We start from the raw sequence: 14,471 nt of genomic DNA, 5'->3' as shown, positions 1-14,471 counted from the left end.
CCATCACACAAATAGTTCAGTAGCTTAAGAATGATCAGGAATTGTACTGATGATAAAAGAAGGTATGTAATCTAGAAAAAGGTAGGTGGTAGGTCGAAAGGAGACTTGTCCTGAGTTTTGAAGATTTACAAGTGAGGCAGATAATATGGTGAAGGATGAGGCGGGAGGGTGGGGACTTCCAGGCAGAGCGAGCAGGTAGAAAAAGTCAAGACGGTCCAAAGGAATTTGGGTGGGGTAGCGTAGCAATGGATGAGCCTGAGGATGGACAGACAGACTGACCAGTTCTTCAGGGCTGAGGATTATAGATGTGCAAAGGAAGGCTCTAGGGGAGAGGCATGATGAAGTCTACTTATTAGGAAAAGCACCCTGACTAAAGTGTGGGGAAGGTATTGGGGAGGGGTCACAATAGAGAGGACCAGGTAGGCAGCTGTAGGAGGACAGGAGGGAAATGACAAGGGCCTGACAAGTTTCAGGGGTTTGGTGAGAAGAGGACAGCTCAGGGACAGTGTCCAGTGATGTCGAGAAAAGATGTTTGTTGGGTTTCAAGAAGGTCCCTGGTGAATCTTATTAGAGCTGTCTCAGGTGAGTGGTTCTTGAAGCTGGTGGGGGTTGAGGAGTCACCCGGTGATGAATGGAAAGGAAATATAGTGAGTGCAGTCTCTGAGTTTTCTCCTTTTCTACTCCCTGTGATGATTTCCTCCTCTATCCCCAATCTTAGAGAAAGAAAAAATAAAAGTACTTACAGGGCAATTAATGAAAGCCAGTACATTGTGGGAGCCTCATAATGACCCTGTGATGGAGGCTCTACTGTGATCTTCATTTCAGAGGTGGAGAGAGCACAGAGTTTGAGAGGCTTATACACCAGCCCAGGCCCATAGTTGGCAAGAAGCAGTCCTCTAGTTCAAATCCAGGTCTGTCTGCTTCTTGAGCTCACAGTCCAACCACTGCCTTCTAGAATTTAGAGTCTTCATGCCTGCTCTTTTTTCCTCTCCTTGCAAATCTGCATAAATGATGGATAAAGCTAAATGTGTTCTTTTTCCTGATGCATTTTAGGAATGATCATTAGATGTGCTTATTTTACATTTTTATTGAGAAATATACAAACAGAAAAGTGAACATAACATGAGTGTGCAGTTTGAGGAAGCATCACCAGGCCTCCAGAAATTGTTTGTATCTCCCTTCCTGTTATTCCTTTTCTCAGAGGCAGCCCCTAGCCCAGCTTTGGTGGCATTATTACCTTACATTTCTCCACAGTTTCCCAACCTGAGTTATACATCCCTAAACAATGGTTTACTTTTGCCTGTTTTGGCACTTTATGTAGGTGGAATTGTGTGTATTCTTCTGTGTCTTCCTTCTTTTGCTCAAAATTATATTTTGTGTTGGGGTGCCTGATTGGCTCAGTTGGTAGAGCATGTGTCTTTTGATCTTGGGGTCATGAGTTCAAGCCCCATGTTGGGGGTAGAGTTTACTAAAAAAAATGAAACAAACTTTTAAAAATATAATGTTTATAAAAATTATATTTTGTGTTGTGTATGGCATTAATGCATTCACTTTCAATGCTGAATAATATTTCATTGTATGAATTTACCATATTATCTGTTTTATTGTCTAGGGACATGTGGGCTATTTCCAGTTTTGATCAATTATGACCAATGTTGTCCCTTTTTCGGTTAAGTCAAAGGCAAGATGCTCTAAGAATGCAATTTTAAATATCTTTAAATATTTTAGGGGGTTGGGAGCACTTTCTACTTTTCTCGAAATAAAACCCCATAGGTGGCTCCTGTGGGGTTCCTGATTTGCTTACTCATGAGGCCAAGCCTGAGGACTGTGAGGAGCATTTCTAAATTAAAATGTTTAAAGAGGTCAGGTGAACTGAAAAAACAAAGAGTTATTACCAGATCCCCCATTTCCCCTAGCTTTTCCACTTCATTGTTGCGATCTTAGCTAAATGCAGTCAGCTTGCATATTTTCCTACATCAGTCCTTTGATCAGCAAAGTAATTTCTTTTCCTTCCTCTGTACAAGTCTTTTAATTATAGTAAGCTCATTCTTTGAAGAACAAACATGGTAAAAAATATGAACAACTTGAATAATTTTAGCAGCTATCTAAAATAACTGGTTTTACATGGGATAAAATGATAACTATTTAGTTTGTGTAACATGAATCATGGAAATATAATACAACCAGTAATAAGATCAGAGTTTATCATTTATTTAATAACAACATAGAAGGCAGACAAAGTGTAGCATGGTGGTTCTGAGTCCAGGCCCTGGAGACAGGCTGAAATCAGATTCCTGCTCTACCTCTTATTACCCATGTCAGCTGGGTGAATTTCTTAAACTTTCAGACTCGACTCTCCTGAACTATACGGTAAGGATGGTAGTAGTACTTACTTCATACGGCTGTTGTAAGCATCCAGTAAGAAAACTATGAGTACTTATAAGACCTGCTTTAGTAAGGCTCGATAAAGTTAGTTCTTATTGATATATTTAGCCCAACAGAAAGGGTAGAATAACCAGAGTATTTATTAACAGATCTTAACAGAGACAGTCATCTACTTAATGTCATAGCTAAGTATTCAACATTTAATAGGCTCCTGGACTGTGGTAGAGGTTGTGGTCATACAAAAGTATTGGTTGTGAAGATAAGCAATTAGGAAATCACAGACAAGTGGCAACATTAAATAAGACATGTTGGGATGTTGTACACCTGAAACTAATGTAACATTGTATGTTAATTATATTTCAATAAAAAAATTTTAAAAAGAACAGCATAGGGAATACAGTCAGTAATCCTGTAATAACATATGGGGACAGATGGTGAGCACACTTATCGTGGTGAGCACTGCGTGATGAACAGAATTGTCGAATCACTATGTTGTACACCTGAAGCTAACATAACATTGTATGGCAATTATACTTTGATAAAAAAAGAATAAAGACATGATCGGTAACATCAAATAAAAAGTTATCGTGGATCAGCCAGGGGCACAGCTTTCCAGGAATTGTATTTTGAATTTGCTCTTATACTGAGTAACTGACATAACTTGGTCAAGAAGAAAGTTGAAGGCCCTTCATCCAGAAGGTATGTGTGTGCAAAGAACATCTCTTTTGGGAGATGTTAGAAATAGATGGTATTGGGGTGAGGAAGGGAGAAATAGTTGGTGGAGTGTTTTATAAGCAGCATCTTTAACATGCGTATATTTATTAGATGTTAGGAAAAGGTTTCAGTTCCATTTGGATTGCCTTACTGAATCATAAACCCTTAAAGTAAAATGTAAGTAAAGTAAAATGTAATTGTACAGTATCCGTTTTGGCAGTTTATAGGAAAGAGAAAATGGTAATATTTTGGCAAAAAAAAACCTTTTATATTGTCCTTCTCATAATAAATATATAAATAATGAAGCACATTCGACATTTCAGAGACTTAAAAATTCATATTGAAAAACCGGTGGTGAAATTCCTTTAAGAGTCATTTGAGTTGATATATATTCTTCTTTTCCTTTGCTTTTAGATAAGCCTCCTTCCCCACTGCTTTGATTGTCGTTTGAGGCAAAACATTTTTTTACAAGTACGTTGTAGGGATTGTTCCCAGAATTTTAGCAATTCCCCAATCTCTTGCCGACTCCCCCAGATCCATGGAATCCACTAGATGGCGCCCAGATCTACCACTGCATCTTGCCTCGGCGGGGCGCAGGTCCTGGGAACTGCGGTGGATTTTCTAAGAATGGCTGGAGAGATCAATAAGATCCGTGTGCAGCAGCTTCCTAGAGATCTGCCCCAAATGCTGTAAGCCAAAATGCTGTAAGCTCCTTCACACGGTTACTGTAATGGAATCACCAAATATGGGCAACGATGTTGTGGTTTTGAGGCCGAGAACGCCTGCAATTTCGCTGCAAGGGACTCAGCCACAGGCAGCAGGCAGACCCACGCATTCATTTATCTGCAGTTCACAGCCTGTTCCCGGGCGAATTGCATGCCGGCGACTTAGACGCTACATAGAAGCTACCCCTTCATGCCAAAATATTGATTTAGTCAACGACACTGCTATTAGTGGAGAAGGGGGAAAGGGACAGGAAAAAGGGAGAGATCTTAATATTAGCTTTCATGCATGCATAATCCTCTCTCGTTTCTATCAGACAATTGAACACTCTGCTTGAGATGCAAACTCCAGGATTTAATCTGATGTAGATTTCAGATAGTAGGAGATGAAGTGTTTTGTTTTTCTTTTGAATGGCACTGGCCTTTATTTCACAGATGAAACACTGAGGCCTTTGTAAAATTATTTTATACTTTATTAATATTCTTCTAGAAAGGGACACATCTTTTCTTTCCAATTCAGGGTAGTGGATAATGACTTTGGCAGCATTTCCCTGCCTCTTTCAAGTTTATGGGAGCCCATTTCTCATCATTAGGCTTAAGATGCAGATCAGAAAGAATGAGCCTCATTCTGGAGCTTGTCACATCAGTGTTGCTTCTTAGGTGATTAAAAAGAAGCAGTGGAATCTTGAAGAAAAACATCTGACAAAAGGTAATGGATATACAGTTAATAGATGAAAATCTGTGATGGCTTAGGCATGACCAGCCGGGAACACCTTCTCTGCTGAGTACACCTGTGCATTTCAGCTCAAGAGCAGAAATAAGACTCTTCTTCTGAGGCTCTTAAAAAAACCTGACCTGCTCTGGCCCCACGAGCTAAGGTTTATTTGAGCCTCCCGAAGGTGATTATACTCAGGAGGAGGTGTTTTTTCCTGCAGTTAGTTTAGGAACTCGGCACTAGTCAAATGTTTCATGCAGCTGCTAGTTAGCAGGTTAAAAGGTATGTAGCTTCTTTAATTAAAAAATTGCAGGTTCATTTTAATTTTGGTCAAAATAGATTGTGTTATTTTTCAAGTTCCTGTGGAATAAAACAGTACTCTCCTTCTCTTTGCTTGTACTTGCCCAGTTCCTATTCTGTCCCCACCTTCTGCTGTCATGAAAATTAGAGGGTTCAATCGAAAATTCTTAAAATCTCCCCAGGCTTATAATTTGGGTTCAAATAAACGTTTTTTGGAAAAAACACAATATGGGGTATATGGAAATTGTGTAGCAGTCAACAGAGCTATTTCTTAAAAAATGTTTTTGCTAATAATGTTGGTTAGGCTAGAAGTAGATGAGTGGCCTTTATATTCCATTCTGGAAAGTATTTCGCCTGGTGTTCAGTTGGTTTGCTTATTGTTTTCGGGGGGTGGGGGGGAGGAATGGATATGCAATGTAATCCAGAAGTAAAGTACTTTTTCAAAATGAAGACATTTATTTTTCTTCATTAAATTATGGTATTCAATATGTCATTAAGAAAAAATGATTTCTGGTACATTACTAGTAAAAAAATCTGGAAGTGACAAAAAAGGATGTCTGAAAACCAGACGATGGTTAACCATATAAATCTCTAGAAGTAATATACTTTTCACCTCTGGGTGCCACTGTTCAACTGCTTCTTGTTTTTTACGACTGTTTGAAGGCTGGATGCTTCCTGTAGATGTATTCTTAAAAGAATCTGTTAAAGAGACATTTCCTCTATCTCTAGTTATCTGCTAAATAACTTTTTGGCACATGGATGTAAATTCAGCATGGTTGTGATTTGCCATTTTAATTACCAAATGATGACCAAATAACATTGAAGATTGTTTATATGGGCAATTGGCCAGGTTAAAAGCCTGATTTCATCTCCCGTGGAAATAAATCTTATACTTACCTTTTGGTAGACATTTAACCAGAAAAAGCCATGAAGACACAAGGGAGTTTTAGCTTAAATTTGTTGCCATCTGTAGACATGATTTTAATTCTGCACAAATATTTCCATAGAAATCAATTTTATAAAGGGAAATAATGGATAGAAGTGGGGGGAAATTAATCAATTAAAATATAATTTGGAGAATCTAACATTGTTAACTGAGATATTATTTTTCCACTTAATTTTAAAGCTTAACTGCTTCAGTGTTTCCATTAAAAAAAAAAACCCTACAAAATATATTTCTGTATATTTCCAGAAGTCTTAATTCTCAGGCACGATTATTTTAATAACTAAAAATAAGAACTATATTTGCAAAATACATGAGTAATCTTTTCTTTTTACAAACCAAGCCATGAGTTAGTATTCTGTACGAAGAAACAAATGCGCATGTCTGGTTGGTTTTTAACTCTCCATTTATTTATTTTAAACTTGGGGTTCATCTGAAATGCCAGAAGAAGGGGTTTTAATGCCAAAGTTAATTTTGTTTTGTCATATACAAAGTAGTTAATCTAAAAATTATTGATTGATATTCTCCCTCTTTTAACTCTTTTAGGACTCAATATTTAAAGCAAAACTAATTTATCTAGGTGTTCTACGGCACAAAATTAATTCTACTGGGACTGGGCCAGGCCAAGCCTCATTATGGAACAGTTCCTCTTGCTGAACTAGCCTAAGCCTGATTCTTACTAGAATACTTTTTCAAAATTATTCACAACACAGGACTTAACCCTTGAGATGCTATAGAATTGATCTTCAGTATTACACTTAATAGGCCATTTGACGGCATCAGGGATACATTAAAATGAGAGTATGTTTTATCTCTGTTGGTGCTGAGACTGGGACTTTTAAATTATTTGTATTTGTATTTGTATTTGAGTATATTGGAAGGATTTTAGTTTTGTGATTCATATACCAGAATTGAAGTATTCATTAAAAAATTTTACCCCTGCTCCTGTCTGTGTCACCATAAGCATATTGCTGACCCTGTCTTTTTTCATTTGTATGTAAAGTGGTGAGTTTCTCTCTTTGTCTGGGTGGCCAAATAGTTGTTTGTATCACCCACATGTTTGACTGGTTTCTTTGCTCAAATGTCTGGTCAAATTGGTTATTTTCGTGTTTTTGTACATACACAGAGCCCAAGAGTGTAAACTGTTAAGCATCCATTATTTGTTGCAGGTATGAAAGGAGTTTTCAGCATCATATATGTTCTTCGTGTGTGTGTGCGTGCAGTTTTCATTTAATGTCTGTACAAATATCATTGGCAAGTGAATTTTTTTAAGTGTCAAAATTTTTATGTTGACTTTTTGCTTGTTGTATAGCGGTTTGTGAGGATTTTCCACTGGAGAATCTCTTGCATTTTAAGTTTCTCTGCTCAGTGTGGGCATCTCACCAAATTTTTCATAGAGTAGCTTTCCTCATTCAAATTGCCTCATTTTCCAATAGAATGTTACTAATTTGGCACAGTATATGTATATATATTTTTTTCTTTTTTCTTTTTTTTTTTTGTGTGAAGAAATATTTACTTGGTGGTAGTGATTTTGTGCGCAATCTACCAGTGGGGTCTCCCACAGAGAATCATATGGTGGTAACCCTGAGTGTGGTTGGATGTCTTTATGAAGGAAAAGCAATGATTTAGTCTTTACGTGATTTGCTTGATCTATATGCTAATAATCCCCCCCACCCCAAATGGACAGATTTCCCTTAGATTAGTAAATTGACTTGGGGCCTCAGTGTTACATAGACACACCAACAGAAGTTGTTGAAGTAATGTTGTGAGACCTAATTCATCCGCTTAAACTCATTCTATCTGAAATGCAATAATAACCGCTAAGTTTTCCTAATGTAAAAATAGCCCAAGTCAATTATTCTAGGCTGTCATTAAACACTAAATAACAGGATTAATAAGTAAACATTTAGGTAATTCAGTGGTGCTTGATAAGGAAACCCATTGGTTTACATAAAATTAAATTGTAAAAGTCACCTATGTAGGTCCTATCATTTCAAATAACATAGGTTTTTTAAAAAAGCTTTGTAAAAGCATAGACTGGCTAGTGAATTTAATTTCTCCATAAAATAGTAGTTTTAATAGAAACTGTTGCCTTGTGAAACTGAACTCTCAATCTGTAATGTGCTTCTGTTATAAATCCATTACGAAAGGTATTTAAACTGCATAGATCCCCCCCTCCTCCCTTATATTCTCGTTAGCTTAGATGCATTAAGAAAGAATAGGCTCTAAGCTTTGTGGAAATTTAATAAACATTTGTTTTTTATTAACAATTTAAATATAATCTCCAAATAGGTGCAGATCTATTTTTGTTCAAATCTGTTCACAATAAATAACAGGGTTCAGGAAACTTTGGTAAGGTTTATGGTTCTCCACAAGAAAGTGTGCTTAGAGCTTGGCAGGGAATATTTTTCAATTTCTTTTTCCCCTGCATCTTCCCTCTGTGGAAATCCGTATTCCCAGTCAAAAGTGAAAGAAAAACTCCTCTCCAAAAGAGAAGGCCCACTCCCCAGTTTCAATTTATTTTTTATTTCAGTTGGAAAATCCCCACTGAATGAATTAAAAAAAAAAATTAAATGTATCCTGGGAACATGCCGTTCAGGATTTGGGAATGGAACTTCAAACGAAGTTGGTAAAGGAGTCAAATGCGTAAGTGGAAACTTTGAGGAAACTGGCAATGGGAGACTGGAAATCAGGCAGTCATTTACGTTTTACTCCGCCACCTCGGCATGTGAGTACAAAGCAGGGAGCTGGCAGGGCTGTGAGTCAGAATTCTCCTCTCAGGAACTGAGCTGAGAGAGATTCCCAGCATCTGTTTCCTCCACTATCACCCAGAGGATACTGGTGGTAAATCACAGGGAATAAAAATAGCCTTGGAAGTCTAGTTCCAAACAAATGTTACACATGGTTGGCTATGGGATCGTGGCGTGGCGTCTCTTCTCTCCAAATTCTTCCTTAGCTAATTAACAGATATATTATTATTTTTACATTGATGAGTTATATTGCTTAAGTTGTTTATCAGAATGTTGAGCAAAATCTTGACATTTTTATTGATCTCAATTGAACTATTACCTAAATGACATGGTGTTTGGTATAAAAATCCGAACCATGTAGTTACATGAAGGTTGGTCTATGATCAATAATCACAGATGTTAAAGCTTTGCTTTAGACACCAGAAACACGTATTTCTCAAATAGAAACACTGCTACATGCTTCTCATAATAGCGCCGATTGCCAGTAGACTCGTAGGATCTCTCTGCATTTTGGTTGCAGGAAATCTGATGGCTAGAATCTTACAACTGAACACAACTAAAGATCCTTTAAGGTTATATTTCACATATAAAGAAATATTTCTTCAGTCTGGCTGAAATTGTTGTAATTTGATATTAAGTTATAGCTTCAGATTTTCAACAAAAACAGCAGCTTTAATAAATGAGATTAGCAAGTGGTGAAAAGTTCAAAGCATTTAATGGAATTGATCTACTAAATTAGCATTGACAATTTTTAGTGGCTATCTTAAATATACATTATTATCATGAAAGAATTAGTCCAATTAAGCCTTTACATTTGGAAGATGCCCAATCTGACCTTGTTCTACTCAATGTGAAAAGTGAGAGGGTCTCTGGGCTTATTAAAATTTGGTGCTAAATCAATAGGTTTGGGGGACCCTTTCATGGCTATTTGGAAAGGAGAAGAAATCCAAAGGTTCATTATGGTGGCAGATGGGTTATTAGAATAGTTATGTATTACAAATAAAAACAATGGCCAAATAATAGAACAATATTCAATAAATACATCGGGTAAAACAACAAGAGTTGGGTTGTTTTCTCACGATTTCTCACTACAACCATATATCACTGGGTATACTGAACACATTAGATACAAAGGTCATGCGTTTTTTTAAAGGTTTTATTTATCAGAGAGAGAGAGAGAGCGAGCACAAGCAGGGGGAGTGGCAGGCAGAGGGAAAAGCAGGCACCCCACTGAGCAAGGAGCGCAATGCAGGACTTGATCCCAGGACCCTGGGATCATGATCCAGGCCAAAGGCAGATGCTTAACCAACTGAGCCACCCAGGCATCCCAAGGTCATGCATTTTTAAACTGAAATAATTATATTTGATATCAGGTTTTATTTAGAGCATTCTGAATTACTAAATAAGCTGCTAATTTTTAAAACATAGAAATATATGCAAATATACGTGAAGAGATAAGTATGGGACTTTCCAGAAATCTACTTCCTATCTATTCACAGTGTGTTTTATATTCTGTTGATATAGACCTCTATGATGCATTCAACATAAATATCATAAAAATAAAATTGGGTTTTGCATTTTCAGGCCAAGCTTCTGATGATGTCTGATTATTCATATTTATCATGAAATTGTGGGGCTCTGGCTTTGGAAGGGGCTTGCTTTTGAGAGATCAGCTCCTTAATCGACAAGCATATAACCTTTATCACTGCAGCTGAGGAGCCAGCTCTTTTGTGGAAGCATTTAGTAAAATGTATTTTAATTTTGTCGTTGTTGCTGATGTTGTTGGTCTCCATTACAATATTTAATGGTCCATTTCTCTAACCTGGGCTTCTTACCCATTTGGGGACATTTTTAGTAGAAAAAGATGTTTCCTTTGTCAGATTTCTTCAGAATTTGAGCATTGTGACTAATACACCCCAGCTTTCTCTTTCGTAAGTTGAAGAATCCAGTTCTATAAACTGATAATCCTGTTCTTATTTACTGACTTCTCAGCATTTCTAAGTTCTCCCCTGAATGGTCAGAAAATTATTCATATCCATCTTTAAATATAGAATTCCAAGAGCGAGCTTAGTGCTTTATTGGGGTATCCTGAGGAAGATGGAGGATGATCTCATTCATTCTTAAGGATTTATTGAAAGGCTCCTCTTGCCAGGCTCTGATAGGTGCTGGGAATACAGCAAAGAAAAAAAACAAAACAAAACAAAAAAACTTGAGGGAGAGCAAGACTTGCCAACAAATAATGACAGCACCGTGTGGTAAATGCTGAGGTGGGTGTGTACCACGTGTATTTGTATGTTACAGCCCTGATTCCACAGCCATGTCAGAACACTGTTCTAACTGTTATCACAATGCCTATTGGTAAGTCAGGTTTCTACCCAAATCATTTCTAATTCTTTATCTCCCACAATCAAGGTGTCTTTGGAGCACATTTTTCTTACTAAGTTTAATTCTGAATTTTATTTCTGGTTATTTATACTGTTTCGTCTTAACGTGTTGTTTTCCCTTCCTAACACCCTTTTTGGCATCTCTTTGTTGTTCAGTTTGATGTTACAAAACACTATTTGTGATATCCTAAATTCGAGCACTTTAGCTACTGCTTCCCCGTCAGGCTGTAGTTAGCTGGTGAAGAGTTGTCTGCTCCTGTTCATATTTTCCCAGGATGTCTTATAGGACAGGATCTAAAGCCTTCCTAAAGTCAAGCTAGGTTTTCATCAACTTAAGTTCTGTGATCTACCACGCCTGCTACTTTGCTATGTAAGAAGCTGACTATATAGTACCCAGACGCGACCAGTTCTTTGTGAAGTCCTACTGATGATTCCTGGTCATATAATCATAAACACAGTCAAGAATTGTGGTTATTTTGGTCCTTTTTTCAGTCTGTAGGCATCTGCTTAGTTCTCTGAATGTTACACCAAAATAGAGATGATAATTTTGTACCACTCATTCAATGTTGTCAGATGGAAAAGGTCAGAGTCGGGTATATAAGAAAAGGTGGCAAGTCCTATATCCTGGTCACAATCTATCACTTGTCAGCATTAGTTCCTTCATAGTCTGCACTAATCATGGCATGATGCAAGATTTTATTTGGTCACCATGGGCAAGTTTTTCCCCTTTATTGATTGTAATACGCCCTTTAGGTTTATTGTGGTAAAACAGGACATGATAGATAGCAAAATGATTGAAAAAGACAAAACACCTGTAATTCCCCTATCTGGAGATGACCATTTTAACATTTTGGCATGCACATTTCTGAGGTATATGTGTTTATTAAGCATACATATAATTTTGAAACTTGCTTTTTTTTACCCAGAACTATACAGAGTTCATTTTTCTAAGGTAGCACACATCATATAACCATACAAAGTCAACTTTCCAATATCAAACCTCTGTTGTGGTTTTTTGTTTTTATTGTTTAATAATACTTTCTTAAGTCCCTGAGTAAAAAGAAACCTTTCCTTCATACATACCTTCCTGTGGCATTATCTCTTTTTTAATTCAAGTAGATTCTTTATCTCTTTATCTCTTAGTAACTGTGGTCTCTGAGAGTAGATATGTTCATGACTTACCCTTATGCTCCTTAAATTTTAGCTGCATAATCACTATTTATTGAATTAATGAACTTTAGTAATGGGAATTGAAATTCTGAGCCTTTGTGTTTTGGTCTTAGTTCTGCTTCTGATTTTATTTATTTATTTTTTAAAAAGATTTTATTTATTTATTTATTTGTCAGAGAGAGAGAGAGAGAGCACAAGCAGGGGGAGCCACAGGTTGAGGGAGAAGCAGGCTCCCAGCTGAGCAAGGAGCCCCATACGGGACTGAGTGGAAAGCAGATGCATAATCAACTGAGCCACCCAGGTGTCCCAGACTTTATTACTTTTTTAGCAAGTGAAACATATTAAACAGTTAGAAAATATAAAAAAGAAAATAATTCTACTACCCAGAAATAAACCTTATTATTATTTTGGTGTGGTTTTTCCAACCTTTCCTTTCTATGTGTTTCCATGCATAGGATACATGATTTTCACTTAGATTTTTATCAGAATGGGACCATAACAAATTACTATTTATTACTGCTTTTTTCTTATTAATATAACATTTTTACATGATGGACATATGCCTAATCATCAGTGTTGATGGTTGTATAATATTCCATAGTAACGATATGCCGTAATTTATTTACTTTGTCCTCCTCTTATTGGGTATTTAAATTATTGTCTACTTATTTATTTGTTTATTTTTACTTTTAATATTTTTTAAAATATTTAATTTATTTATTTGAGAGAGAGAGAGCAAGAGAGAGATTGAGAGAGAGAGAACAAGTGGCAGGGAGGGGCAGAGAGAGGAGAAGCAGATTTCCCGATGAGCAGGGAGCCCAATGTGGGACTCGATCCCAGAACTCCAGGATCATGACCTGAGCGGAAGGCAGGTGCTTAACCGACTGAGCCACCCATGCACCCCTGTTGTCTACTTTATACATTATACAAACAACATTGTAACGGATACCCTGGTTCATACATCTTTGAGCACTTGCCTATGAAAGGTTTTAAAATCCTCTTTTAAACTATCAAAAGTTAGGTGAGCTTATAGTCCCTTTTCCTTCCATCCCCAAATTAAAACAAAATATAGCTGATTTGTATTTCTTTAGTGTATCAGATGGCCTAAGATTTTAAAAAATTATTATTAAACCAGGGTATGTTACTCTGGTGGTGATAATGGAATTATTTTCTGTCTCAAATTCATTCTAGAAGACTTGTTTGGCTTCATTTGATCTTTTTTTTTTAATTTTCAAGACTTTTATTATATAGAAGTATTTATCCCAAAACAACTCTGATAGAGATTTACAGATGGGGACGCTAAAGGCTAAGAGGGATTAAATACTTTTGCAAAGGTGCACATGCTTATTAAACAGAACCAGAGCCATAGATCCCAACTTGAGTTCTTCCTCTCCTGATGCTTATTTTACCTCCTTCATGACCACCCAATCTCAACCTTGGTGTGTTAACCTGGAACAATTTCTTTCCTTTTACATTTTCTTTTTAATTGTATTTAAGATGAATTTATTCCAACATTATCAGAAGTTCTCATGTTATGCCATGTTGAAAAATCACTTTCAAATCCAATTTATTTGTTATTAGAAGTGAAGTCAATAAAGATGATTTACTCTAGCACTGTCTTTGGCATTTCTCCTTTTCTATTTCAAGAAGATGGCAAGTCATCATTTTTTGAAAGAGGTAAATTGTAACTATAAGGATGGCTTCATTTGATCTTTTGTGACATACTAATTGGTCTTTTTTTCTTAGAGTTAGCCCTAAATACAGAAGAAATAAAAATTTAAGTGTTCACATTTCCTGGAAGAAGTTGATAAATCTCGCTAAATCTTCTTGTCATTTCATAAATGTCCGGACTTATAGGGAGATTGGTTTCTGTGATCAACTCTCTTCTTCAGCTTCCATGTTTGTAAGTAGGGAAAGTACTAATCCTGCTTCTCATGGGCAGTAACAACTCTTTGGGAACAACAGCAAAGTCACCATAAATAGCTATGAAAATGTGAGTAGTATTACAGAAGTGCCTTCAATTAGAAGACTCTATGCAAGTTGCATCCGTACCTGTGGAAGTCTCTTTTTTTATTCTTGAGAAAAGCACTTGCATTTGTCTCAGCTGTTGCTTTAATGCTAAGCAATATTTATAGCTAAGCTAATGTTTATACAGATCAAAACATTTAGTGGATCAAAACATTTGTAAGAAAGAAAATGGCAAAGTCCAGTCCCTGGTGTACAGTAGGAGGACCAGGAATTCCAGTGCTCCCTGTGTTGTCATACTGGCTAAGTCACATAACCTCCCTGGCCTTAACTTCTTAATCCATATTTTAAAAAAATCTAGTATTTATCAAGCATTTACTAAAAGATAGGTTCTTTCTGAGCGTTCCTCCCAAACATATATTT

The sequence above is a fragment of the Ursus americanus genome, chromosome 1, assembly GCF_024610735.1.
Source record: "Ursus americanus isolate L20-20 chromosome 1, mUrsAme1.1.p, whole genome shotgun sequence".
NCBI lineage: Eukaryota > Metazoa > Chordata > Mammalia > Carnivora > Ursidae > Ursus > Ursus americanus.
The sequence above is the reverse complement of the archived record's forward strand: the minus strand, read 5'-3'. Positions refer to the sequence as shown.